The sequence below is a fragment of the Camelus ferus genome, chromosome 27 (assembly GCF_009834535.1).
Source record: "Camelus ferus isolate YT-003-E chromosome 27, BCGSAC_Cfer_1.0, whole genome shotgun sequence".
Lineage (NCBI taxonomy): Eukaryota > Metazoa > Chordata > Mammalia > Artiodactyla > Camelidae > Camelus > Camelus ferus.
In genome coordinates, this window is record NC_045722.1 from 1,700,883 (window position 1) to 1,725,266 (window position 24,384).

At 57.8% G+C, this 24,384-nt stretch overlaps 3 long non-coding RNA genes across 3 annotated transcripts; 1 reads left to right on the forward strand and 2 right to left on the reverse strand.

Moving 5' to 3' along the window:
* Window positions 1–1,098: 1,098 nt before the first annotated feature.
* On the reverse strand, window positions 1,099–5,277 carry LOC116660197. The gene is made up of 5 exons (XR_004315591.1): window positions 5,144–5,277; window positions 3,704–3,793; window positions 3,148–3,325; window positions 2,633–2,768; window positions 1,099–1,666 (listed from the first exon to the last, which is right to left on the reverse strand). It is a non-coding gene; the product is annotated as an uncharacterized LOC116660197 (long non-coding RNA).
* LOC116660199 lies at window positions 1,694–4,295 on the forward strand. Its single transcript, XR_004315593.1, has 3 exons — window positions 1,694–2,439; window positions 2,651–2,782; window positions 4,075–4,295. It is a non-coding gene; the product is annotated as an uncharacterized LOC116660199 (long non-coding RNA).
* A 4,580-nt stretch (window positions 5,278–9,857) lies between the features above and the next one.
* LOC116660198 lies at window positions 9,858–21,425 on the reverse strand. Its single transcript, XR_004315592.1, has 5 exons — window positions 20,471–21,425; window positions 13,312–13,532; window positions 11,879–12,042; window positions 10,752–10,889; window positions 9,858–10,499 (listed from the first exon to the last, which is right to left on the reverse strand). It is a non-coding gene; the product is annotated as an uncharacterized LOC116660198 (long non-coding RNA).
* Window positions 21,426–24,384: the final 2,959 nt, after the last annotated feature.

Genomic DNA, 24,384 nt, shown 5'->3' on the forward strand with positions numbered 1-24,384 from the left:
TTACCGAATTCTCCTGCGCTAGTCTGAGCGCACTAACCCAACAGGAGCCGAGTGGGGGGGGTGTGTGTGTCCCCTCCTTGACCTGACTTGAGAGTCACACTGATCTGGGCTTCAGTCCCAACTCTGCCGCTTACTCAATGTAACTTGGGGCAAATTGTGTAACTTTTCCACGAGCTTCACATCCCCCGGCGCAAAACAGAGGGCACACCTTTCTGGAGAACTGACGCAAAGGTTAAACGGGTTGATTCTGTAGATGCCAACGAGCTGTTAGCTGCCTTCCCTCCGGGGCTGTCGCAGCTCGAGGACCTCCGTGCTCCACTCCTGCGTTCCCACCATTAGAACTTCACCTCCTAAGCCTCTGATCCTTGTGACAACACAGTGCCCATTGGGAGGAACCCTAGGGGACTGCATGGCGGAAAGGGTGCAGAGCACGGGGGACTGGAAGATGCTGAACGCGAGGGCAAAGGCATAGATTCCCAGGCTGGATGGCACGTGGGCTCTAATTCTGGTTCTGATCCCACCACCTGGGAGGGTATACTTGGAGTGTCGCGTCGTGGATGTGGTGTGGAGGATTCTGAGGTCACTTCTGGCGTGGGGGGAGGCATGCCGTCACAGGGTGATGTCTGTGGATGAAGACGTGGGGTCCCTGGGCCTTGCTGAGCGTGGGGGCAGAGGGCTGACAGCAGCCTGGGCGCTCCTGCTCCTGGTGCTCAGCGCTGGCCGGCTTGCCCTCCCGCTGCCACCACCCTGCCTGCTCCTCCAGGAGGCCCTCCTGCTGCTCCTCCCGAGCATCTCCTGCCCTCTGCTCTCCTTCCTGCAGACCGGCCCGGCCTGCCTGGCTGTGAGCATTGATATTCTCCACTGTGAGCCTGGCTGCTTCCGGCCGGAGCCGGCTCTCGCTGGCAGAGGGGACGGATTTTGAGCATGCAGCTCCAGGCCTCAGCATCCTCCTCCCCAGGCCTCATTACAATATTGTCGATACTCCCCTCGAAAGGGCATCTCTCCCGACGCCTTCGCTTTTTTATTAATGTGCGAGAAGGCGAGTCAAGCCTGATTATCATGAAGACAATTGCTAAACCCCTCCCGGAGAGGCGCATCCAGACTGTGCAGGCGGTTTAATTTCAGAGACCCATTAATTGGCAAAATTGCTTAAGCAGCTGCTCTTGGTGTCATTTCAGGACCACGTTGTGAGAAGCAGAGAGGAGGGGAGAGGGATGGAGGGAAGGAAGAGGGCTTCCCAGCGGCTGGCCTGCCCAGCCATGTGGCACAGGCCACCGGCCCAGCAGCCCCAAGGTCCCCACTCTCCCCAGGCAGACAGATGCCAGCGTCGCAAGAGGACCACTCCATGGCCTTGGGCTCGCTGCTCCCTCCCGCCCCACTCCCCGCAGTCGCTCAGCCTTCGCAGCTGCATGCACACACCACCATCCTCTCTACCACCTCCTCCCCGCCCAACCACTTCCAGCCAGTAGCAAATTCCCATTCATTTTCAACATTCGGCTTAGAGTGTCAGCTCCTCCAGGAAGGCTTCCCAGGTTTGCTCCCACAAGGTCAAACTCCTCTTCCTCCCGGCTGTCTTTGTTCCCTCAACACTGTCATTTCCAGGACAAGGCTGTATTGCGGACGGGGTTCACGGCGTCGTTCTCTCTCTACTCCCAGCACACAGCGCCTGTTGTAATGAATGGGCTAAATCAAAGTTTGTTACAAGGAATGTGCAGCAAAGAGCACGAGTGCTAAGCAGATACCTCACTAAATTCTATGCTGGTATCCACCTCATAACCTCCACCGGATCAAGAACCGGAGTGTTTCCAGCTTCCCAGAAAGCTCCCTAATGCCTCCTCCTGGGCACCGAGGCCCAGGAATCGCCCTTTTTCTGACTGTCATCACCGTCGACTAGTTTCGTCTGGAATCGTTGAGCAATCTTCAGTTCTGGCTTCATTCACTCACCCTTATGTCTGCTGGACTCGTCCATGTTGCGTGTAGCTATTAGGACAAACAGGCTTTTAATAAATGTCTCCTGTGAACCCAGTTCTGGCAAAGGCTTCTTGTTACCTAGAGCACACCCATTTCCCCTTCTTTCCTCCAGCAGAGCTCCGATTTATATAGACTGGTAATGTGCACACCTAATGGCTCCTGGATGACTACATTTCCCAGGCTGCCCTGCAGCCCAGGGTAGCCAACGAGACGTCAGAGGAAGCCACTCAGGAGGGCTTTCTTGAAGCTCTTTACAGGGGATTGAGTCGACCCGGAGGCCTCCTCCACCTCCCTTCTCGTGCCTGGTATGGATGTGATTGGAGCTCCAGCAGCCATCTTGGGCCATGAGGAGACTTGAGAATAGGGCCGCCTGATAAGGATTGTGGAGCAGAGAGCTAACAGAGCCTGGATCCCTAATGACATCCTGGAGCCTCCGTGCGCACCCTGGACTGCCTTCCTCGTGGCTGTGTAGGTCACTGACACTTAGGTTTTCCACTACAGGCAGGAGAACCTCATCCTAACCATCAGAACATAATGGTGCCTAAAACCTCCTGTTTTCCACATGGTGCCTGTGTGGTCTGGCTTACTGTCTGCCCTCTTCTTCCCTTCCCTCCTTGCTTTCCATTCACAGGGACCTTCTTTCATCTCCTCAAATACTCACATGTCTTTTTCACCTCAGGGCCTTTGCACGTGATGTTCCCCTGGCAGGAGTGTGCTTTACAGCACCTGCCTGGTTTCTCCTCGCTGCAAGCCCCGTCTCTTCAAAAAGGCCTTCCCTGAGTACCCGATCTAGGAATCTGGAAAAGTGGAGGTGAGTGTGGTCAGAGAGCGCTTTGTAAGACGGGGGCAATTATAAGAAATAGAAAGAAGGTGAAAAGCAGTCAGTACATGGAGGAAAGTCCGTTAACAGGATCAAGTTCAACTGTGAGTAACAAAAATGTCAGAATAACAATGGCTTCAAGGAGACACAAGTTTGTTTTCCTCTTACACAAAAGACATTAATTCACCAGGAACCTCAGTGCTTCCCGTCTTGCTTCTCTGCCGTCTTACTGCCTAACCTGATGGGATCATGTGGCTGCTCACGCTCCAGCCACTGCATCCAGAACCCATGCAGCTGGCAGACAGAAGAAAAAGAGAAAGGGACAAAGGAGGAGGAGGTATGCCAGGTTCTCCTACCAGCTCATTGGCCAGATCTGGTTATGTTGTCTGTCCCAGCTTCGGGGAAGTCTGGGAAACATAGTTGTGATTCTGAGCCCAGACGAAGGTCAGGGTTCCATGACCAAGGAAGAAGGGCAGAGCGGATAGTGCAGCGAGCCACTGCAGTGTCTGCCCTGGGACAGGGCAGCCGTTCCATCTGTGGAGGTGTGGCAGGTCACCAGAGAGGGAGAGGCACTGAGGCTCCGCCCACTGGCCACCTTTGCACTTGGACCTGCTGTGACTTGCTTCCCTCAATAGCACGCAGTGGAAGTGACAGGGAGCCAGCTCTAAGCCTCAAGGGACCTCGCGGCTTCAGCTCACGCTGCTCTTCCAGCCCCGCTGCCCCATGAACAGGCTCGGGCCGCCTGCAGGAGGATTAGAATCCACAGGAAAAACCGAGGCGCCGCCGCTGACAGCTAGACGGCCAGCAGGCGTGCCGGCACAGCCATCTAGGACCCACCAGCCCCCAGTCCTTCCCCCCACCCCCCGGCGCCAGAGCACGGACATGCGTGCGAGCACACCCAGCAGGGCTCACCAGCACACACGCGAGCCGGATCAACTGTCATCCTGAGTCACTGAGCTTTGGGGTGGTTCTTGCGCAGTCTTCTTTGGCAAGATACCTGATCTGGGTGGGAAGGCGGCAGGTGAGGACACACTGGGAGTGTGAGGGGAGAGGAGACTGAGCAGACAGTCTTGGGAGGCTGCAGTCAAACCTGCTTCTCCCAAGTCACCCCAACGAGGCTTATTTATTCCAACGTAAGAGTCTTCCTGGGAGCCAGGGATCTTCCCAAGGGCTTCGTTGGGAAGAGTATTAGACGGGGAGATCAGGAGCCCCAGCCTCCAAGTTCCACTGTCCATAGCAACTGTGCAGCTAGAACCAAGTCCCACCCTGTCTCTCGTCCCCAGATTCCCCAGCCATGGCGTCGACTTAAGCCTCACGGCCCCTTCAGCGGTTCTGATAAAGCCAAAGTCAGCCAACAAGGAAGCAAAGAAGGCTAAGCTGGGGGACTTCGAGAAAGGGGGCACGGAAATGGATTGTTGGAAAAGCTGCAGCGTTCCGGATGGAGGAGGAAAGGGGGCTCAGTGCCGCCCCCAAGTGGCCATGGCCTTCCCTGAGGGTCTTTCCTATTCCTTACAGGTGGTATTTGCAACCACTTCTCGGCAGGATCGCAGAAGTGACTGTGATCTGCCTACGCTCGCTCGGTGAGGGGATGACAGCTGGAATGCCAGCCCAGACCCCTGGATTTTGGTCCACCAACCTCGCTGCCACACTGATTGCCCTGCCACCGTCAGCCAGAGTGATGCCGGGTGTGGGACCGTGTGGCCCCGGCTCCAGGGTGCCACACACCGGGGCATTCTCTCCATCCAGTTGCGGTCGGTCCCTGGATCCCTACACCTCCTCCACATTGGAGGAGCAAAGAGCCAAGGCTGCCCCAGGCTTCTCGGACCCATGACTGCTCTGCTCTGGCACGCTGCCGTGGTCACACAGCTCCCCCCGCCAAATGTGGGCAGTGGTCAGGCCCCATCTCCCCCACCCAACTCTGGGCAGTAAAACACTGGCCCAAGAGTGGGGTAGCACTGCCTTCCACACCGGGACGGGGGCGGGCACACCCACTGCTCCCGTGCCCAGCAACCTGCTGGTGAACTCAGCCCCAGGGGACCGCGTGGGCTTGAGCCTCCCCCACCCTAACTCCCACTTAGCAAGCCTCATCTGGCTTTCTGGCTTCTGCCCAAATCCCTGGTTCCTGCTGGGACTGGCCACCTGTTCAAAGCCCTGGCTCAGCTGAACCCAGTGACCAGCAGTGCCCCAAGAATAAAGGAGCAGATGCTCAGGGCTCAAATCTCAGCTCTGCTACTTGCTGGCTGTGTGACCCTGGGCATTTTGGTGAACCTCTCTGAGCCTCATGCCTAAAATGGACAGGATAAAACCCACCACAAAAAAAAGTGGTTAGAAGGATCCAGAGTAAACTTTCACCTTGGATGATGTATCCGGTGGCCACGGGTTGCTCCAGATAGCGCAGGTTGGCCCTCAGTGTCACACTCTCCCCTCCTGCCGCCTTCCCCAGGACTATCCCTGCAAACTACATTTCCCAGACTCCCTTGCCTGCTGGCTTCCCATGAGGTTCAGCCCATAGGAAGTACCGGCAGGAGACTGGAAGGCAGGGAAGAGGGAGAAAGCCTTTGTCTGCTGCCGTCCAGTGCCTCCAGCAGCGGCGGGGCTGTGGGCCGGGGCAGCCGGGGCCCGGGGGCTGCAGCAGGTCAGAGGCGGTCCCAGCGCATCTGCAGAAGAGCAGCTCCAGGTGCCCACTGGGGGGGCTACGCCCGGCAGGGCAGCTGGGCTGCACAGGGCTGAGGGCCTCAGCCCCTGCACGGGAGCAGCCCCCGGTGGAAGGGTAAGGAGCTTCACTTCCTTTTTCCCTCTGATCTTTTCGCCCCTTGTAACCCCACTCCTTGCCTTAAATCTGCTTGGAACAAGTGGAGCGATTCCAGTCTCTGCCCGGGCCTGACAGATGCCGGGGACAGCAGGTGGCCTGCACCCGGAGGGCTTCGCACTCGCTCTGTGCATCCTTTCCTGAACCCTACCCCAGCCCTTCGCGGGGCCAAGCCCACCCAGGCACCTCCTCCGCCACACACACGCCCAGACCCTCAGGTCAGACGCAGGCGCGGCGTCAGTCACCCTGTCCTCATATCAACGGCTGAAACCTTGGTTCTCCGCTCAGCGAAAGGGCCCAAGCCCTCTGTTCTGGCTACTTCCTGCCAGACCCTGCCTGCGCCCCAGCAGCCCTCAGCCCCCTCGGTCCCCACCCCTCCAGGGGCTCCCGGCCACCCTAGTAGGGAAGAATCCTAACACGCGTACAGCTTCCCACCCTCCTCACAGGACTGACTCAGCCCAGCGGTGACTCTGGGGCCGGCGCAGCCCTGTGAGGATCTTCCGGTCTAGCCTCTGCTCTTCGGAATTGTGAGATATTATTATGCCCATTGTACAGATGAAAAGAGTGAGTCTCAAAGAGATGAAGTGACTCATCATGGCCTTCTTCAGAGAAAGGCTCCCGTCCAGCATCCACACTCATCCCTTCCTACTGAGGGTTCTCCCATCTCCCCTTCCTTATCTTAGGTGCTCATGGGGTCAACATGCCCACCCCCCAGTGATGCAGAGCCTTCAACCCAGGCTGTGTCCCAAGTTCTGGTCCTTCTAATCCTGAAACTCCAAAGTAACACAGTGTCTCAGGTTCCATCTATGTTGATTGCTATGTTCTGCCAGAGAGGGAATAAAAATTAATCTGTACCGAAGTGTCAGTGGGCCGAGGTGTCCTCTATTTCTTAGAAACACATTTGTTCCGAGCTGAGGCCTCCAGGAGGTGTGCCCACCACCCTGGTGGGCGCCATCCGTGGAAATAGCCACCCCCACGCCCCGGAGGCACGCGGTGCATGTAGAGACAGTGGCGCTGCCTTTCCAGAGATGATGTTTAATCCGAGGAACGCACTGGTGGGAAGAACTCATGACCAGGAGCCAGGAGACCTGGGTCTGATCTGGAATCGCCCACGAGCCGCTGACCTTCTGTCTATGGAATTCTGTTTCCTCTCCAGAAAAATCAGGGCATGAGCTTGCACAAAGCTGAACACCTACATACGCTCCATTCAGTCACGTCCCCGCTGCAGAAACAAGTGGACAGAGGGCAGGGAGCCAAGGACTTGCCCAATACCCCATGTTTGAGAGAGCGGAGCCTGACCCTGGACCCCGTTCTCAGCCTCGGCGTCTGGTCCTACCACACTCACTGGGGTGGGCAGCTTCCTGCGCTGTAACGTCGCTTGCAGGCTCATGCCTGAGGCCTCGTGCGACGGCGATCTTGAGCAGCGAGGTGGGCGGGGTCATCGGGCGCCCAGGTCCACCAACTCCCCCCTCCGCGGGGACCTCTCTCCAGCTGCAGCGCGGAGCTGGCTCCTCCAGGTGCCAGGTGGAATCCCGACATCCCCCGCCTGCCTGCGCCTGGCACGCGGAGCCTGACGACAGATGCCCGGCACCTTGTTCTTGGCGGGAGTGACAGATTTGCGGGTCCCCTTCCAGGAGCCCCGCTCGCTCCCCAGGTACACGCTGTGTCAGCCCATCCCGAGCTAGTGAAAATAAACAGTGCCATTATCCCTCCGCTGACTGCCACGCGGTCTATTTACACCACTTAGGACGCAGGATAAATGGCTTCTCAGTTTCATAATGAAAGGAATATTTCACTTTGCAGAGCTGAGGAACTGTTTATTGGGCATAAAAACAATGTTTATACTGTTTTGATAATAAACTGATCTGGAAGTTGGTTCGTTTAGGCAATGGCTTGCATCTGATGTGGTTGTCTCTACTGAGGTTGGCGTGGGTCGGGGGGGAACGGGGGTGCATGGGGCCTGTGGTCTGGGGACGCTCAGGGCCCTCAAATACCCTTCCCATTGGTGGTGTCAACTCGCCGAGTCCTCACAGTGCTCTCTGAAGTGGCTGCCATTATATCCCAATTCACAGGTGGGGAAACCGAGGCACAGAGAAGCAGAGCAGTTTTCCCAGGTCACAGAGCCAGTGTTGGATGGTGTCACGTGGTGGAGCTTGAGTTAAATGCAAGCAGACGGGCCCAGGAGCCCAGCCTCTTCACCACCACGCCGGAGATTTGTTCTTGGCTAAGAAAGGCTGGCAGGTGGGAGGGTACACCGAGAGGGGGTGAGCAGAGGAATGCAGCAGCCCTAGAAGCTGGAAGAGGCAAGGCAGCCTCAGAAGGAGCCAGACGTGCTGATATTTTGATTTTAGCTCCATGAGACTCATTTCTGAATTCTGACCTCCAGGGCTGTAAGAGAATAAGAGTGGGTTGCTTTAAGCCACTCAGTTAGCTTGTCAGCCACTCAGGTAATTCATCAGAGCAGCAACGGGAAACTAAGTTAGTCCTACACAGTGTTACTTAGTTTTCTGCTTTGGTCCTGGTTTCAAAACTATTGTCTTGTGGACTCCATGAATACACCAGGATTTGTCAGCATCCTGTTGTAAGATCAGAAAACTCCACTTTGGTTTATGCAGTTCTACCACTGAGAGTCCCGGCGCTCAGAGACAGGAAGGCTCTCGCTTAACACCATCAGCCAACAACGGTGAGGGTGGGGCTTGAACCCAGGAACTTGGTTCCAGACCCTTGTCCCTTCTGCAGACTGCCCCTCCTCTCTGGGGCAACCTGCCCTTCTCAGGAGTGACGAAGCAGGGCCACTGTGGGGTCTCAGAGCAGCTTGCTGTGTGAACGGTCAAGCGTGTGTGTGTTGCTCTTTGGGTTTTGTTGCTCCGTTATTGGTTGCTCACTTAATTTTGTCCCACAGTGGATTCTAGGCCCTGGCGCAATGAGGAAGGGGACACTATTTCGAGTTTGCATCTTCACGCCACTTGCCAGTGGAGGCCATTTTTGGAGAGGAAGAGGCAACAGTAAGTGACCACTTGGACATTTCAGGCTCCTCCTGGGCATGGCCCTCATACCTGGGCAGGGCCATGGGACAAGCTCTGGCCAGTGGAATGTGGCGGAAGTGAGATTTGCCACTGGCAGGCCCGGCCCCTGGACCCTCCCCAGGCACCCCTTGCTGGTTGGCTGGCTGGGTGCAGAAGGCCCCGAGGAGGACTTGAAGGGCTCTAAGGCCTGGAAGACAGCAAGGGTCTCAAGGCCAGCAGAGCCTAAACTGAGTAAGAAGGAGCCGGACCCCTGAGTGGCCTCCCGGAGGAGAGCCGGCCAGCAGAGCCATCTGATGGCGATGCCCACGCTGGACCCTCCGCCAGTGACAAGACCCATGGACTCTCACTGGCTTAAGTCACCAACAACTGGGTGCTTGTCTCTGCAGCATAACCCAGCCTGTCCTGACTAGCGCAGCTGAGAAGGCGATACCCAGTGCCTCTCAGATGCTCAACAAATGTAGTTACTGGAAGGGCCCTTAGAAAGGAGCTGTGTCTCCGGGCAGACATTAGATGGGGTCTGTGAAATAAGTGTACATGTAGCTTCTAGATCCTTCTAGCTCCACCTGAAAACTCCCTGAGTGACTGAGAGTTAATGGCCAAGAACAGTTGCCACAACCAGAGGGAAAGGGCTGAGTAGCTTTTCCACCAGTGGTGACTTCTTACCAACTCCCCATTGCCTTCCACTCTTTGCCTTCAGACGCTGCTCCATCCGGGAGAGTCTAAGGCCAGGACAGAGGAACCTCGGTCCTGGCTTGAGTCCCTCCTGGTGGGATGTTCCCGTCCACTACTCTTGAGGGCCTCCTAGTAGAGGTAAGTGATTCTTGGAAAGGCTCAGGCCCTAGGAGGATGGATGTGGTCCAGAAGCAAGGCAGGGGAGGAGAGCAGAGGGACTCCATCTCTAAAGCAAGAGGCGGCAGGGTCTCTCCAGGCAAGGCTGGGGAACCAGGCCAGGGCCACCTCCCCCTGCCACTCCACTCCATTCTCTTCTTAACGGAGACGCCGTCTGAGGCTCTGGGAATAGATCAAAGCCCAACTGGCTCTAGAGAACAAACGGTCAACAGACCCAAGAAAATGCATTCACCTTCCCAAGGAAGCCAAGGAACGAGAAAGAAAACAACGTGTTGGAGGAAGGTCTAAACTACTATCGTCTATGAAACGTGTTTCTTTTCTTCCACATTCTCACGGTTTGGGAACCAGGGTGCGTCCCACAGTCAGCAGTGTATCACTGGATAACTAGGGGCCTAGAAGAGCAGTGCTCTTCCCTTCCACGGTGCATAACAGCACAGTGTGTCTTGGATTAGATGAAACATAGTGGAGATGTGGTCATAACCACTTGTTAAAAGCGCACTCCTTTGCTCGACGAGGAATGTTCGGTGCAGCGCATGCCTCTAGGTGCCTGTTAAGACAGCAGGAGATGAATCCCCTGGTCACCAGGTAGAGGAGAGGTGCCCAGCGTAGCACGTGGCAAGTTTTTTTAAAATGCCTACATGATGGTATTTAACCACCCAAAGTACCAAGGTTGCAGTGTTTCAGAATAGAGTGACACAGGTAGGTACCGGAGGACTGAGCATCGGAACCGCGGTCTTCGTGTCAGGGGTGGCCTTCAGGTGAGTGGGGAGGCCGGTCCCAGCCAGGACACAGCTTCCACGCAGCAGACACTCCATAAGCAGAGGCTGAATTAGGGTCCGGGACTAATGAGTGATCTCTTCAACTCTCCTCCTTCTACACTTGGCTTCTCTCCCTTTCTTCCCCTGTTCCTTTCTACTTTCTATGATGAGGATGCACGGGAGAAAGTCTCCAAATTTTCAGATGTCTACAGAAACTCCTCAGCCCTTCCTTCAAGCCTTCCTCCTTCCTGCACCCCAGCCCTTCTCTGAAAAATACAAGTAAAGTTAATAGCTGTTACCAGAATATGAATATTTTTAATGTTCAGGTCCGACGCTCCACACTTTCCAAGCACCGTCTAGCATTTTGTTAATATTTCCTTATGGCTTTTAACTCGTCCTTTGAAAGTTAGTTATTTGTCTGCTTGTAAATCTCTTCAGACAGGGATTAAGTCTTTAACTCTTTGTGGACCCCTCTCCCCTTCACCTAGGGCTGTACCTAACATTTAGCAAGTACTCACATGATTGGGTAGATGAAGAGATGATGGATGGATGGACGGATGGACGGGTGGATGAACATACGGATGGATGGACAGGTGGATAAAATTATATATTTTTTATTCTTCGGTCATTGAGAAACAGGCCGAGAGAGAGGTTCCCTACATGACAGAGAGTTCAAGGCAAAGCTAGATTTCACAGGGCACAGCCAATTTATTCGATACTGCAAATGAGTAAAAATGATAAAGTTCCCCCAAAGTCCAGCAAACCAGATGGGTGTCTGCGCCTGGTCAAATATATATGATATATTCTTATTAATAAAGCCAGACTCGTGTCCTCAAATTATCCAAGGAATACATTTGCCCACCCACTGCGATGGGGAAGCGAGTACTTATTAATAAAGCAATAGCTAAATCTAATTATATCCCCATCAGAGGCAGCTGGTAATAAAACCGGGCTGGTCTTCCAGAGCTCTGTGACCTCGCTGACCTCAAATCAAAGTTTAAACCATCCGTCAGCTTCCAGTACATTCCCAGCACACCCACCAATTACAAGCACCCTGGTGCCGCTGTCTGCCGGGGGTCAGAGGTCACCGCGTGCACGAGGTAGCTGGGAGCTGGAATGGGGCTTTAGAAATCTCATTATCCTGTTAACCATACATTTATCTGACAAGATAAAAGAGAGTAGGTGACCAGGCTATCATTAAAGATTAATAGAAAGTATAAAAAATTCAGCTGCAACCAGCATCGCTGTTTAGCGCTTGTGATCGGCATGACGGGGTTATTAATCAGGGAGCCAAGAAGATTTAAGTCTTTGCTCTTGATATTTTCTGTTTTTATTTTTAGTTCAGTTTTGTTTTTTTCCTTCCCTCTGTCTCAAGTCATTACCTCGTCTCCTACCACCCCAAACCGAAGGTCAAAGGAGACTCCTGCTAATTGGCTTTTCTGGTTTCAAATCAGAACCCATCGGGCCAATTATAAAATTGCCCAGACTCAGCGGTGACGCGGGATGAGGCGGAGGGACGCCGCGAGCTGGGGCAGCCGCCCGTCCTCACGTGCCGGGCGTGTTAATCAGCAGGGAAAATCAATAGGGTTTTAATTGAACTCAGCCCTCTAAGGCACACCCGAGCCCCGAGCTGACTTCTCCTCACCTGCGACTCCATTTCGGTGTCCGCGGGAGATTCTCAGCCGGCGCCTCCCCAGGACTCGCGGGGCGGCTCGTCGGGAGGCTGGGGAAGCCTTTTCTTCTGCTTGATCCGTGCTTACCACCCATCCGGCCCCGCCGCCCTGCGTCTCCCCTGGCCTCGCCCTTCGCCTGTTTGGAACATAAATCAATGTCGTTTTCCTGTGCAGCCCTGGACTGTGTGCTCAGGTGACAGCAGCTCCCCTCTGCCCGGCCAAGGCGGAGGGGCTAGGAGATGGTGAGTGAGGGAGGGAAGCGGTGTCCAGAGCAACGGCGCAGCCCAGCCTGACCCGCAGGAGGGGCCTGTGCCTCGCTGTCCCCAGAAACCTGTTCAGGGAGCGGGTTGACCCCAGACGCTCTGGGATCCGCACAGCCTCAGCAGCGGCCACAGAGGCCCGCCAGGACTCACACTGGTTGCTGGGCGACCTCAGGAAAGTCCACCAGCCTCTCTGGGCCTGGTTCCCAGGTTGGAGAGTGGGGACAACCCCTCCCTCTCGGGGCTGTTTGAAGATTAGAAGGAATCCTAGGGTACAATCTCTTCTATTGTAGTCACTTCCGGCCTGGCTCCAGCTTCCTCTGGGTTCCATTAACGCTAATCTGATAAATCAATTAAGGGTAAGAGTCTATGTGCTGACTGACCGGCCTCTGGCTGGTTGCCAGAGTTCAAGGACAACATTTATTCCTCTGTGCAACTTCACTCTCTGCACCCACTCAACACCCGCCCCCACCCACCCCCCGAACGTGAGTCCCCAGGGGTGGTCGCAGCGCACAGGCACTGGCCACTGCCCCACTGAGCACCGCCCAGCACGTGCCCCCGCGAGGGCTCCAGACGCGCTTGGTGATGAGAGGAATGAGCGTCTGGCTGCACGGAAAATCCAAACCACCCGCTAGAAGTAAACTCAGGGTCAAAGGCGAGCACGCAGGGCTGAGGGTCCAGCCCAAGAAGCCAAGGAAGGCAAAATGGGAGAGAAGGGACAGGTGGCTCAGAGAGTGGCTTAGGCCCAAGGTCGGGCATGGACCCAGCCTTCAGAGCGGCGTGACTCCGACTGCAGCCTCGGGCTGGCTCCCCAGGGAGCTCCGTCGGAAGGTATTGCTCCCCAGTCCAGGGACCACAGACTTGTACTTATCCTTCTATTTTAGCCCATTTTACAGAGTGCCTTGCCACAGGGTTAGCTGGGGACAGTGGGATGTTGGAGCCAGCCTCTGCCTGCTCTCCAGACCCGATTCCCTGCGACCGTTCCACAGACACCACACTGGCACCTTGCAGGCAGCCATGGGGGGATATTTATACCACGGGAACTGGTGAATTGGTGTTTTTCCCTGTGGAAAGCTGGTCATTAAACACATACCAGCACACCCCAGTTTGGGGAGGCCTCCTCTTCCATCCCAGATTCAACTCACTGAGGTCAGGCTTGCTTCCCTCCGCCAAGTGCCTCACACTCTGCTTTGCTCAAGGCAGGAGCTCCCTTCTAGACATCAGCTTCTGGAAGTACGGTGCGAGCAGAAGGCCGTCCAGGCATCACTGTCATTCCCCAGCTGTGGGTGGCAGCCTGCCCTCAGCCCCGGGCTGCCGGCTGTGCGGTGCAAGCTCCCGCAGTCTTCCTGGAGAAATGCGGCCCCACCTGCAGAGATGAATAGGTGATGTCAAACAGCCCCAGGCCTCTCCCCAGATCCCTAAAACTCACACGGGGAAGCTTCAGTGACTCAGGAAATGAGCCCGGCGGTGGTTCAGGTCTTGGAAAATGCGGGCTGGATGGTTAAGTCGGCCCACGAGCCCCAATCGCCAGCTTGCTGGTGGAGTCAGAGGGGGCGATCCTGTTCCCCAAAGCACTGTCTGTGCTTTTCAAGGGAGATGGCAAGTGACAGAGAGGAGAGTGAGAGGCAGGCCTGGGCGACACTCTCACGGGGCCCCTGAGCCCCTAGGTGTGTGGCCGTGGCCTGCAGCACGGCCAGGTCTACACGGGGTGTGGGGTGGTGGGGGTCCTCAGAGGACTGGCAGGCTCAGCCATGAGACCAAGTGACTCACAACACAAGGCTGCACTCTCATCTGAGCTCATGCCCATGAAGCCGGTGTGAAGGGAGATCTGGGGTGAGAGGGGCTGGGTCCCCGTCACCTCTGCTCCCCGCCACAGTGCCCAGGCTGCAGGTCATTCTGAATTCAGGCTCGTTGAAGAAATAAATCTGAGTTCTGGTCCTCTGCCCCACGCGACCTTAGCTCCCCCATAGGGACCATGAGATGCCTGGGCTTCACGGGCCCAGTGATGTCCCTCCTGCCCTATCCGTCTGTCACCTGCTATATCTAGGTTTGAGCAGCTTGGAGCTCAGGAAAGACTGAGTGCACAGGGGGATTCACTGCCCAGCCAGGCGTCGGGGTGCCCCCGCCTCCCCGGCTCGGCCCCTGGGCAAACCAGCCTCTGCCGCCCGGAGCCACCCCGCTGGCCGGGAGCACCTCCAGGGCCCGCCTGTGGGAGCCGGCCGAGGGCCGAGCCCGAGGTGGGTGGGAAGCCCAGGCATGTCCCGCACCACCATCCCTCAGCCCCCTCGAGTGGAAGGATGTCAGAGGCACGTCAATGCCTTGGCAGCTGTTGGTCCCGGCAGACAAGGCAGGGAGGAGGCCTGGGGGCATCTGAACCCTGCAGAGCCGGCCTGCATGGGAGGGTCACAAGCTGGCCGGCACCCCACCCCACCGCCTCCAGGGGTCTGGGGAGAAAGAGGGTGAAGAAATATTTTTTCCTACATTTTCTGCCAACTATGTGCTGTGTAGTTTCTCTCCTTTCTCCCTTATCGTAGCTCCCCGGAGCAGACCTGCCAGCCCCGGTCCTCCAAATGGAGCTCAGTGAGGTGGCGTGTCTTGCCCAAGGTCACTCCGGCCTCCAGGGCTGAGACCTTTATGGATGACAGCTAAAAGGGACTGAGCACCACACTCTGAACAAACCTAGGAAGGAGGCACCCCCATACGTTCGCTCATCACCCCGATTTTCACGTGTAAATGGTGAGGCCCACCCCTCCCACTCCAGCCAAGGTGCCCTGCAGCCGTGCTCCCCGGATGCTGGTGTCTAGGGCGTCCCACAGGCAGGCGTCCACCTGGAGGTGACTGAGTGCTTTTGTCCAGGACGCCTCGAGCGGGCAGGGGTGGTAGGGGGCAGGATGACATGGTCATGCCCCAGGGGAAGGCCAGCCTGGGACCCAGACTTACGCCAGCTTTCCCGGAGGCCACAGCCCCCCTGGGGACCCAAGGGACAGGCTGGAAGTCTTTGACTCTCCCACCGTCTGCACCTTCTCCACGTGCCTCCCGCTAGTGTCTCTCCAGGACCCGCCCTCGCCCACTTAAGCTCTGCCGTAGAAAAAGGCCCCCGTCTCCTTCTTTCCCCATTAAGGTCCAAAGGTCCACTGTCAGGCTTTGCTTCCTTGGTAACCAGATCCTAGATGCTCCAGCCACACACCCTGCACACAGCCCTTCCCTCAGAGGACTTTTCTAGAAGGGAGGGGGACAAGGACCACAAATGAACCAACACACTCAGTTTTCCTAGCCCTCCTCCGGGGAAGCGGGAGCTGAAGGAGGCTGGCTAATTACCCGAAGGCACCCGGGGGAACTGCAGGGGCCGGAGTCTGAGCCAGGTGGGCGCCAAGCCTGTGTCTGCAGCAGACCCTGTGCCCCCGCAGCTCCTGTCTGGACCAGACCCTGGTTGCATGGGGACCTCCACGGCCATCTCCTCTCCCAGCCTCTGGCGACCCCCTCCCTCTCCACAGCTCGCATCTGCCTCGGTCTCAAGCCTAGGGCCCCTCTCAGCCCAGGAGCAGCCCCCAGCTGCATCTCCCTCCTTCCCTCATCCCTCTCCTCCCCTTGTCCCAGGCTCCCGGCAGCCGCCCCCTCCATTTCCATTTTCAGAACGTATTTATGGGGGCCTGTGGCAAGCCGGGGCATCGGTTCGGGGCTGGAGAGACAGAGGTGAGTCCGTAGACAAGGGAGAGCTCCCTGCCGCCACATTGGTGCCCCTCCTGGGATGAAGCTCTGACAGTGAGAAGTGCTAAGAAGGCCACCGAAGCCGAGCAGGCCCCCCGGCCCATCCCTCGGTGACCCTGCTGTGCTGAGGCCCTGCATTGGCCTTGAGGAGCAGTCAGGAGGCAGGAAGGCCCGCAGGAGGAGAGCAGGCCAGGCCCTTCTGAGCGTGGCACCGTAGTGGACGCCCTCCCTCACTCACTCACCGTGGGAGGGAGGGGTCACCCCCAGGTACAGACGACCGGACTGGGGCTCCGGGAGGTTGCTGAGAGTCACGGGAGCCAGTGTAGAGCTGTGTCAGAGCCCAGCTCTCTTGACTCCAGCCCAGCACCGCTTCCACATCACACTGCCTCCCCGGCCAAATACGAGACGGCGGCGTTCCCCCCACTGTCCCCCCCGCCCCATACGTTCCCCTAACCCGGCGCAGCCTCCCCGGCACCCCAGCCACCCCCAGCCCCTGCTGAGAGCACAAACGGTGGGGCAGAGTGTCCACACTCACTGGCGCCAAAGTGGCCAAGCCGGCTCCTCTCACCCCCCGGCAGCTAAGCCCTTAGCAGGTGAGAAATTGCTTCCTGAGAAAAAAGTGGTTTTTAGCGGATGACAGCCGCCCAGGAACTAGGCGAAGGGAGGAAATTTCAGTGGCCGGGACCTCGCGAGGTCTTCAAGTTTAATAGCCCGGTGCCATTCTGAGGAAGAAATTGGCCTTTCTGGACACGGGTCCCCGCAAACAACTGTGCTCTCTTCGAATCCAAAGCCCGAGTCTCACAGAGGCGGCGGCCGGCGGCTGGAGGGGCGAGGCCGGGCCCGCGTGCTGCTCTCTCCCGCGGCCCCTCCGGAGCGCCGGGAGGCACAGGAGACACTGTCTGCTGATCAGCAGCTTGGGCAAAACTTAATTGCTTCCCTGAACCTGAAAAATATCAAACTGCATAAATAAATGTGCTTTAAATTATTAATAAAGGCATTTACATCTGGAGTTGAAGCATGAAAATTAATTTAATTTCTTATGCTAAACTGGCTGGCGCGGCGTGTGATTTGAAGATTTGAAGACACCAAGGGCAGGGAAGAAAGTGGGAGCAGCGTTATCTCGGGCACGTTGCATTTGAGATCCCGAAAATAACAAGAAAGAAAGAACGAATGGAAAGGAAGGGCGGGAGGGAGTTCTCCTGCAGACCCAGATGTAGGCCACTTCAACACTAGAAGCAAGGACAGAGAGGCCACCTCTCCTCGGGGCTCCTGCACGTGGGAGTGGCTGGAAGGCTCTGAGGGAGCCTGGGTTTCTGGGAAGGGCGAAGTCCTTGGCTTTCTCGAGGGCAGGCGTAATTAAAGTTGAGGTTGGGATGGGCACGTCAGATGAGCTTGGAAGGCTGGGGAGCTCAGCTAATGCCTGTGTGCCCGGGGAGAAGGGACCCAGAGACCCTGCCACCTGCCCACAGTCCGCCCTAGCGCTCTCAGGGTGTCGTCCCTCCAGCTTCCGGAAGCAAGGTGGTACCAAACAGCCCCGCACCTGAATCCCAGCGCGGCCACTTACTAGCTAATACCCTTGATCCAACTTCTCTCCCCTGGGCCTCAGTGTCTTCATCTGCACAGTGGGTTACTAGTATCTGTCCCCTAGCATCTTTGCAAGGATGCAGTGTGGCAGTTGGGAACTGCCAAACCCCGAGCCCAGACACCATTAGGGCAAGTGATACTCCCACCCGTGTTCTCCAGTATCTTTGGTATCTGTCGATAACGCCTAGATACTTCTGTTTTGTGGGAGGGAGAGTGAAGGAGATATTGGGTTGTGGGCCTGGTCTGAGGAGAGAGCAGAGAAAGAGATGATATGGGACCTCGTCTCATCTGGCCTCTGGGACTGGGTTGAGCTCTGAGAGCTAGAAGCTTGAGAGTCAGAAGTCAAAAGGTTCTACAGGACTGTGGGCAGACGCGGTGCTGCCCTGGGGCCCAGAGACAGCTGCGGCTCTCCCGCCTCCGCCGGGAACGTGCTGGGTACCAGTGCTCCGTGCCCTGGCCAGCGGGAAAGGCCCCTTCCGGCAGCAGGGGGCATGCTGGGCAGGGGCGGTGGGGATGCGAGCAGCAGAGGAGGGGTGGGGTGGACACCACCGGTGACCAGACCCCCGAATAACCAGGGGACGCTCGTATCTAGCAGTGGGGCGACGGGAGCAAAGGGCTGAGATCCTGTAGTCACAGCCCGGGGGGCGGGAAGATGGGGCCCAGGCACTCACAGGCGTCAGGGCACGCAGCCCCTCCCACGGCCCTCGGCTCCCGCCCTGCGCCCTTACCGGGTGTTGCTCTCTCCCTTTGTCTGGTCTCCAGGGGAGTCGGGGGTTAGGGTTCTGTTTAAACCCCAAGGAGAACAAGGACTGATCCTAACACACCGACCAACGCTCACTGAAACACCAGCGAATGCTCCACTCCGCGTGCTGCTTTCAGTCGTTCAGTCCACGTTTTCGTTCTTCTAATGCACTTGAGTCTGAACGACCACCTTGTGAGGCAATGTCCCCGCTTTACAGTAAGGGAAACTGAGGCCGAGGAAGGTGACTTGTCTGAGGTCACGCAGCTTGTAAACAAGCCACAGAGCAGGGGTCCAACACGTGGTCCCTGGACGGTGTGGAGAGAGTCAGGCTGACCTGGGGCTGAATCCCAGCCCTTCCTCTTAACAGTGACGCTCGCTGGCGTGGGTTAAGCCCTCACTGTGTCCCGTGTACCGTGCTCTACAGCTTTTCCAGCATCTCCCCCCGACCCCGTGCATCTTCACAAAAGCCCATCACCGAGGCACCCCCGTGCTCCCCGTGTGTAGCAAGAACACTGTGCTAAGTTCCCTCCCTCTGGTCTAGTGAGTCGAAAGGCAGGGTTCCATGCCCCCAGACCTGGGCCCCACTGCCCCTCACTTAGCAAGTGCAGCTTCCCCACGGCAGTGAGGACGCAGGGGCCACAGTGCGCCTAGGCTGGGGTGGGCTCTCAGAGGACAGGTGTTCCCTTGCGCAGGCCACACAGCTTCCCAGACCCAAGCTGGGCCCAGAGGACAGAAAAGACAGACCAGAGATGGGTGACTGAGCAAGGACCCTCTGCTCCCCAACGGGACAGGTGTCGGCCTTGCGGTCTGGCACCCGCCCCAGGACATGGGCGTCTGCCTCAGCCCTGCCCTGGATCTCTCCGCCTAGCAAGGGGTAAAAAGCAGAGTCGGCCTTTTGTCCAACAGGTTGCACTTTTGTTGCAATTAATCAAAGCCCGTACGCCCTGCTCTCCACTGCGTACTGCTCATTCAGTTGAAAGAACTGTGGCTTTAAAGTGACGCAGGCCTGCATTCAAACCCTGGGGGGCCTCGGGCAGGCCGGGCTCCTGCCTGGAAGCGAAGGTGTAGGGCTCCCTTCCCAAGGTGATGGCTGGTGCGGCTCCGGGCCACGCCATCACGGCCGTGACAGCACCGCCCCTCCGGCCGCGCGCTGGATGCAGCCTCGAAGGCAGCACAGCGGAGCAGAAGGCCCGTCGGCCATGGGGATGCGTCTGAAAGCAGGGGGCGCCTGTCCCTACTTTACTCAGTCGTTCTTGTTTCTCAGATATCAGCCTTCCTAATTGCCTTTGAAAACGCTTCCAAACTGCAGCACAGTAAAAATAAAGTTTCTTGAATAAAAATGGAGTGAATGCTTATTAAAGGCAGACATCAGTGTGGGCTGGACTCACGACGCAGCTGAGGTGGACACTGCATTATCTGTCTTTAGATTTTATAGCCACCGGGGCTCCCCGTGGGGTCACGGTATGACGCCAACGTGTCCATTTTATTGGACTTGAAGAAGGGTTTTATGTTACAGCACAGCAGAAGTCTACGGAGTTTACAGCCATTCCCTGTTTCGCGGCACACTGCCGCTCGCTGCTTTGGCTTAGCCGTCGCTGGGACACTTGTTGGGGACATCACCATCCGTGACTGCACGGCAGAGTATAAGGCCAAGGAAAAACTGCCCAGGGGCGGGGGCCGGTGGAGCTCAGGGGTAGAGCGGGTGCTCAGCGTGCATGAGGTCCTGGGTTCCATCCTCCATACCTCCATTAAATAAATTTTAAAAATTTAAAAACATAATTACCTCTCCCCTAAGTAAACAAAAAAAATTTTTTTTAAAGAACGGAGTATTCCTGAATACCACGTATTTTGTGTTGGGCTTGGGAGGAAAAAAATCCCATTTTCTCAGAAGTCACTTTGACCCAAGTGAGTCAGGCATTTTACTGGGAGGGCAGGACGGGCTGGGCTGCCACTGGCTTCAGCGCTGTCCTCTCTTCCTTTCTGGGTCCCCTCCCTCTCCAGGTGAGCACCTCTGAGCCCCCTGAAATTGTATGGAAACCTACATGTGCCTTTTTCTGGGCACAGAACAAATAGCAAGAACCAGAGCCTGCGCCTGCTGGCTGCGGCTTCCTCAACCCCAGACCCCACGTCGTGATCCCTGCCCTCAGCATCCCGGCCCCCTTCCTCCTCTCGGCCCGGAGCTCAGCTCACGGGGTGAGGGCGTTGGGAGTCTGGTCAGACCCGGTCCCCACCTCCCACGTGACCCGAAGCAGGCATCTTCATTTCCTCACCTGTAAGACAGGAATGAGACACCTGCTCCGCTGGTTGACGGGGCACCCCTGTGCGACCCTGGACATGGAAGTGGCTGTAAAGAGCCCTTGGTTACTGTTGGTAGCCCACCTCAGCCAGGTGACCAGCAGACTCTCGTCCAGTTGTGCCCGTTTCTCCTAAAACAGCAGTGGTCCCAGGGGAGGGAGGCGGACTCGGGTTTCAAAGGCGAAGCTGCAGGAGAAGGAACTTCTCCCCTCCTCTCCCTTCCCCACCTGCTCGTGGGGAGCGGGGGGCCTCTCCTGCCCCGCGCCAGAAGTGAGCGCGGAGGGGGCTTCCGACAAGCTGCTGATGTAAGTGGCGAGCCCGCCGTCCTGGGCTGGATCCCGCCTGGGCAGGGCAGAGCCTCCCTGAGCCGTGGCGCTCGCCAGTGACCCCTGCCTCTCACTTCTTGTGCTCGGGTGTGGGGGCCCCGCTCCCTGCTCCCCAGGGTGCCAGGTGCTCAGCTGGCCTGGGATGTGCTAAGACTTGGCCTTCTTGGAACCATGGCCCATGTGTACAAGCCTCACCGGTTAGACCCTGGAGGGAAAATGGGGCAGAGGGTCCTGAACCCCTAACACGCTTCTTGCTGGGCCTAATATACCTCTGCGTACTAGAATGTCAGGCCCTGGTTTATTCATTTGCTCAGTAAACATGTCCTGAGCAGGTACTGAAAAGCGGGCCCTGTGACAGTCACTGGGCAGAGAGCAGAGGAGGAGGAGAAGGAAAATCGAGACCAACGGTCTCATTCGCTCTCACACAGATTCTTCTCTGTCTGTGTCATGCTGGGTTCTGTCCCTCCCTGGCACACACACACACATACACACACACACACACACACACACACACACACCCCTCACTCTGCTCTCCTGAGAGGCTCCTTGGCTGGGGCCCTTTCTAGAAGCCAGGGGAACTCTGTGGGAAGAGTAGGTTGATTCAGCGGCCAGAATCTCCTGCCCGCCCCCGCCCCACCCCTCCCCTCCCCAGCCTTCCTCCAAACAGGACCCTCCACCTGCCCTCCGGCCTGCTCTGGGCTCACCCCTGTGCTGGACCGGCCTCGCGGCTCACCAGGGCCTCGCTCTGCTTCCCTGCAGTGTCTAAGATTTAGAAGAAGGAAAAGCCAGAAAGGGAAGCGTGGCGAGCCCAGCTGGGGCTAGGGGGGAGGGCAGAGGGGAAAGGGCCCCAGGCTCGGCTCAGAGCAGAAGTGGCTGATGCGCTGTGGTCGCCTTGTGGTTGAGGCCCCGAGGCTCATGCAGGCGGTTGTGGGGAGCGCGATCTCCGGGAGCCGATTCGCAGAACTTCTGAAGGTTTTGTAATAAAAGGTGTCAGCACAGAGCCTGAGATAACCAGGTGCCACGGCGCTGTGCCAGGAAGTCGGGCGGTGATGACAGCTGTGGGCAGGCATGGACTCAGGCTCCCCTCTGGTGAAGGAGGGCGCGTGGGGCCACTTCCGAGCTGAGATAGTGAGTCCACGTGGAAGAACTCGCTTGTTTGTGGCTGGGGCGGGGGTGTGACCAGAAGAGAGATGCGCTCAGGCAGCCCTTCCTGGCAAGCTGGGAGTCCACACATGCCTCAGGCTACAGCCGCCTGCCGTAGGGGTCTCTTCCCGTGCTGACAGTCTCAGAGTAGACATGATCCTGGCCTGGGAGGCACAGGGACGGAGGCCTGTGGGGAGAGCCTGAGAGGAGGCTGGGCCAGACACCCTCCAGGTGCAGACAGAGCCACTGAGGCAGGTACCCGTGGATTCTCCATAGCCATGGGCTGTGTCTGCACTCCTTGTCATGGCTTTCAGGGCTGCCTTGCTCTGGACCAGCCTACATTTTCAGCACCACCTCCTTCCACTTGCCCCACTGATGTAGTTGCCCCCCAGACCGTTTGCCAGGCACAGCACACACCCAGCTCTTCGATGCCTCAGTGCCTTTGCACCTGCCAGTTCCTTTGCTTGTAATGCTCTTCCTTCTCCTTCCTGCCTGGCTGATCCTTCGGGAACCTGCTGAACATCTTCTCTTCTGTGAAGACCTCCCTTGGCCTGCAGGGAAGAACTCACCCAGCCCCTCCACCCGGCCATCTACTTTGCACACCCCTCCATGAAGACTATTCGCTTTCCTGTCAGACTCTCTTCTAGGCTGTGAGGAGAGGGACCATGTCTGAATCTACGTTTCACTCCCAAAGTCTAGAGCAGAGTTTGGCATAAAGTAGGCTCTCGATGTCAGTGGATGGCTGATGGCTGATGGATGGATGGATGGTTGGAGACATGGATGGAAAGGATGAAGGAAGGATCCAGGCAGGTGAGCCCTGGTGGGACAGGTACTTCGGAGCCCACTACCGTCAACTGAGGGACATCCTAGGAGCTGCACTTCCTCTCAAGCTAGAGGCCTGGGGTCCAACCATCTGCCAGAAAGCCCCCTCCTCCTCCACCCTCAGTCTCATACCTTGGAGCCCAAGTAAGTGCTTGAGCCCTGTGAAGTGGTTTGGACCCAGAACCTAGAGGAGGTCATAGGAACCCAGGTGTCCCCTTAGAAGCCCCCAGAGGATGGCAGACGCTTCCCTTGGCAAGCCCCAGCCAGCCTCGCGCAGAGAAGGCGACGGGAGATTGACCGGCCGCAGGTCAGTGCCACGCGCCCTCAGGCCTGGCTATTTCCGGCTGTGTCCTCCACTCCCTCCCCCACCTAGAGTCCTCCTGCCCAGAACGGGGGTCCTTGGGACCCCTACATGCCTTGGGGTGACATCAGCATCCAGCCCCAGGAAAGGGCTTCACCCCAGAGGCACAGGCACCAGCCACTCAGAACAGACACCGGCCTTGCCCAGAGCAGACAGGAAGGGGCGAGGAGGTGCGCAAAGGCCATCTGAAAGTGGTTTACACCAGACTTAGCCAGTTTGGCTCAGTCTGAGTGGTAGAGGAAGTGAGTGGTTCACACCTGATGAGCTGGAGCGGCCGGGGTGCCTGGAAGCCCAGCGTCTTCTACAGCTGGATCAGCTGCTGGGCGCACAGGAGACGTGGCCCCGCCCTGGGGCTCCAAGACGGGAGGCCATGACTTCCTGTCTCCCAGCCCCGTCCTGGCCCCTCCCTGCTCGGGGGGCCTCTGGCGACTCTCCTGGCCCGGACACACGAGGGTTTCCAGAGAACTCTGTGTCCTCTCTCGGGAGCCCCTCTGAGAACTGTTTATGCTGCTGGCTCGTGGGCAGCCAGACTTGGGGTGGGCGTCCTCCCTTCTGGAAACTTCCATCACCACCATCCTCCACGGAGCGTCAAAGCCAGGCTGCTGCTCCTCCAAGGAGGAGGTGCCGACACATGGCAGCCGCGCCCTGGGCTGCTTGCTGGCTTTGCCACGAGAGGCCCCCCGCGGCAGCTGCAGCCAGGCCTCTGCAGGGCAGCCCACGTGGGCCGCCTCTGAGCCCTGCTTCCCCTCCCAGACAGAACTGGCCCTTCTGCACCTCTTGCCCACAGCCGACGCGCTCTTCAGAGAAGCACGTGGAAGGGGAAACCCAAAATAAAGACGTCTGCGGGGACTGAGCTTTGGGACCAGAGCAGAGGCCACTCGGGTCCTGCCCGCTTGCTGCCCGGCTGCGCCAGGTTTGGGCAGATCCCCCCTCTGAGCTCAGATCCGTCCTCTGAGGGGAGGTCTGGGCGCAGAACGCCAGCGCCCGAGGTCGCTGGGAAGCGCCTGGCGAGGAGACCCGGGTTGCGAGCTGAGTGGGGAAGGCGCGAGGTCGGCGCTGCAAAGACGGCGTTCCCCGTCCGCCCCTGCCCGCCCCTCCCTGCCCGCACGGCCTCAGGGTCTCCGGCAACGCGGCTCGGGCCCTGGGAGCCACGCCGCGGGTCCGAGTCCGGGCTGCGGCCGCCCGGGAGCTGCCCTAGCCTGTGCGACCCCAGGCACAGCCGCCACATTCGAGGGCC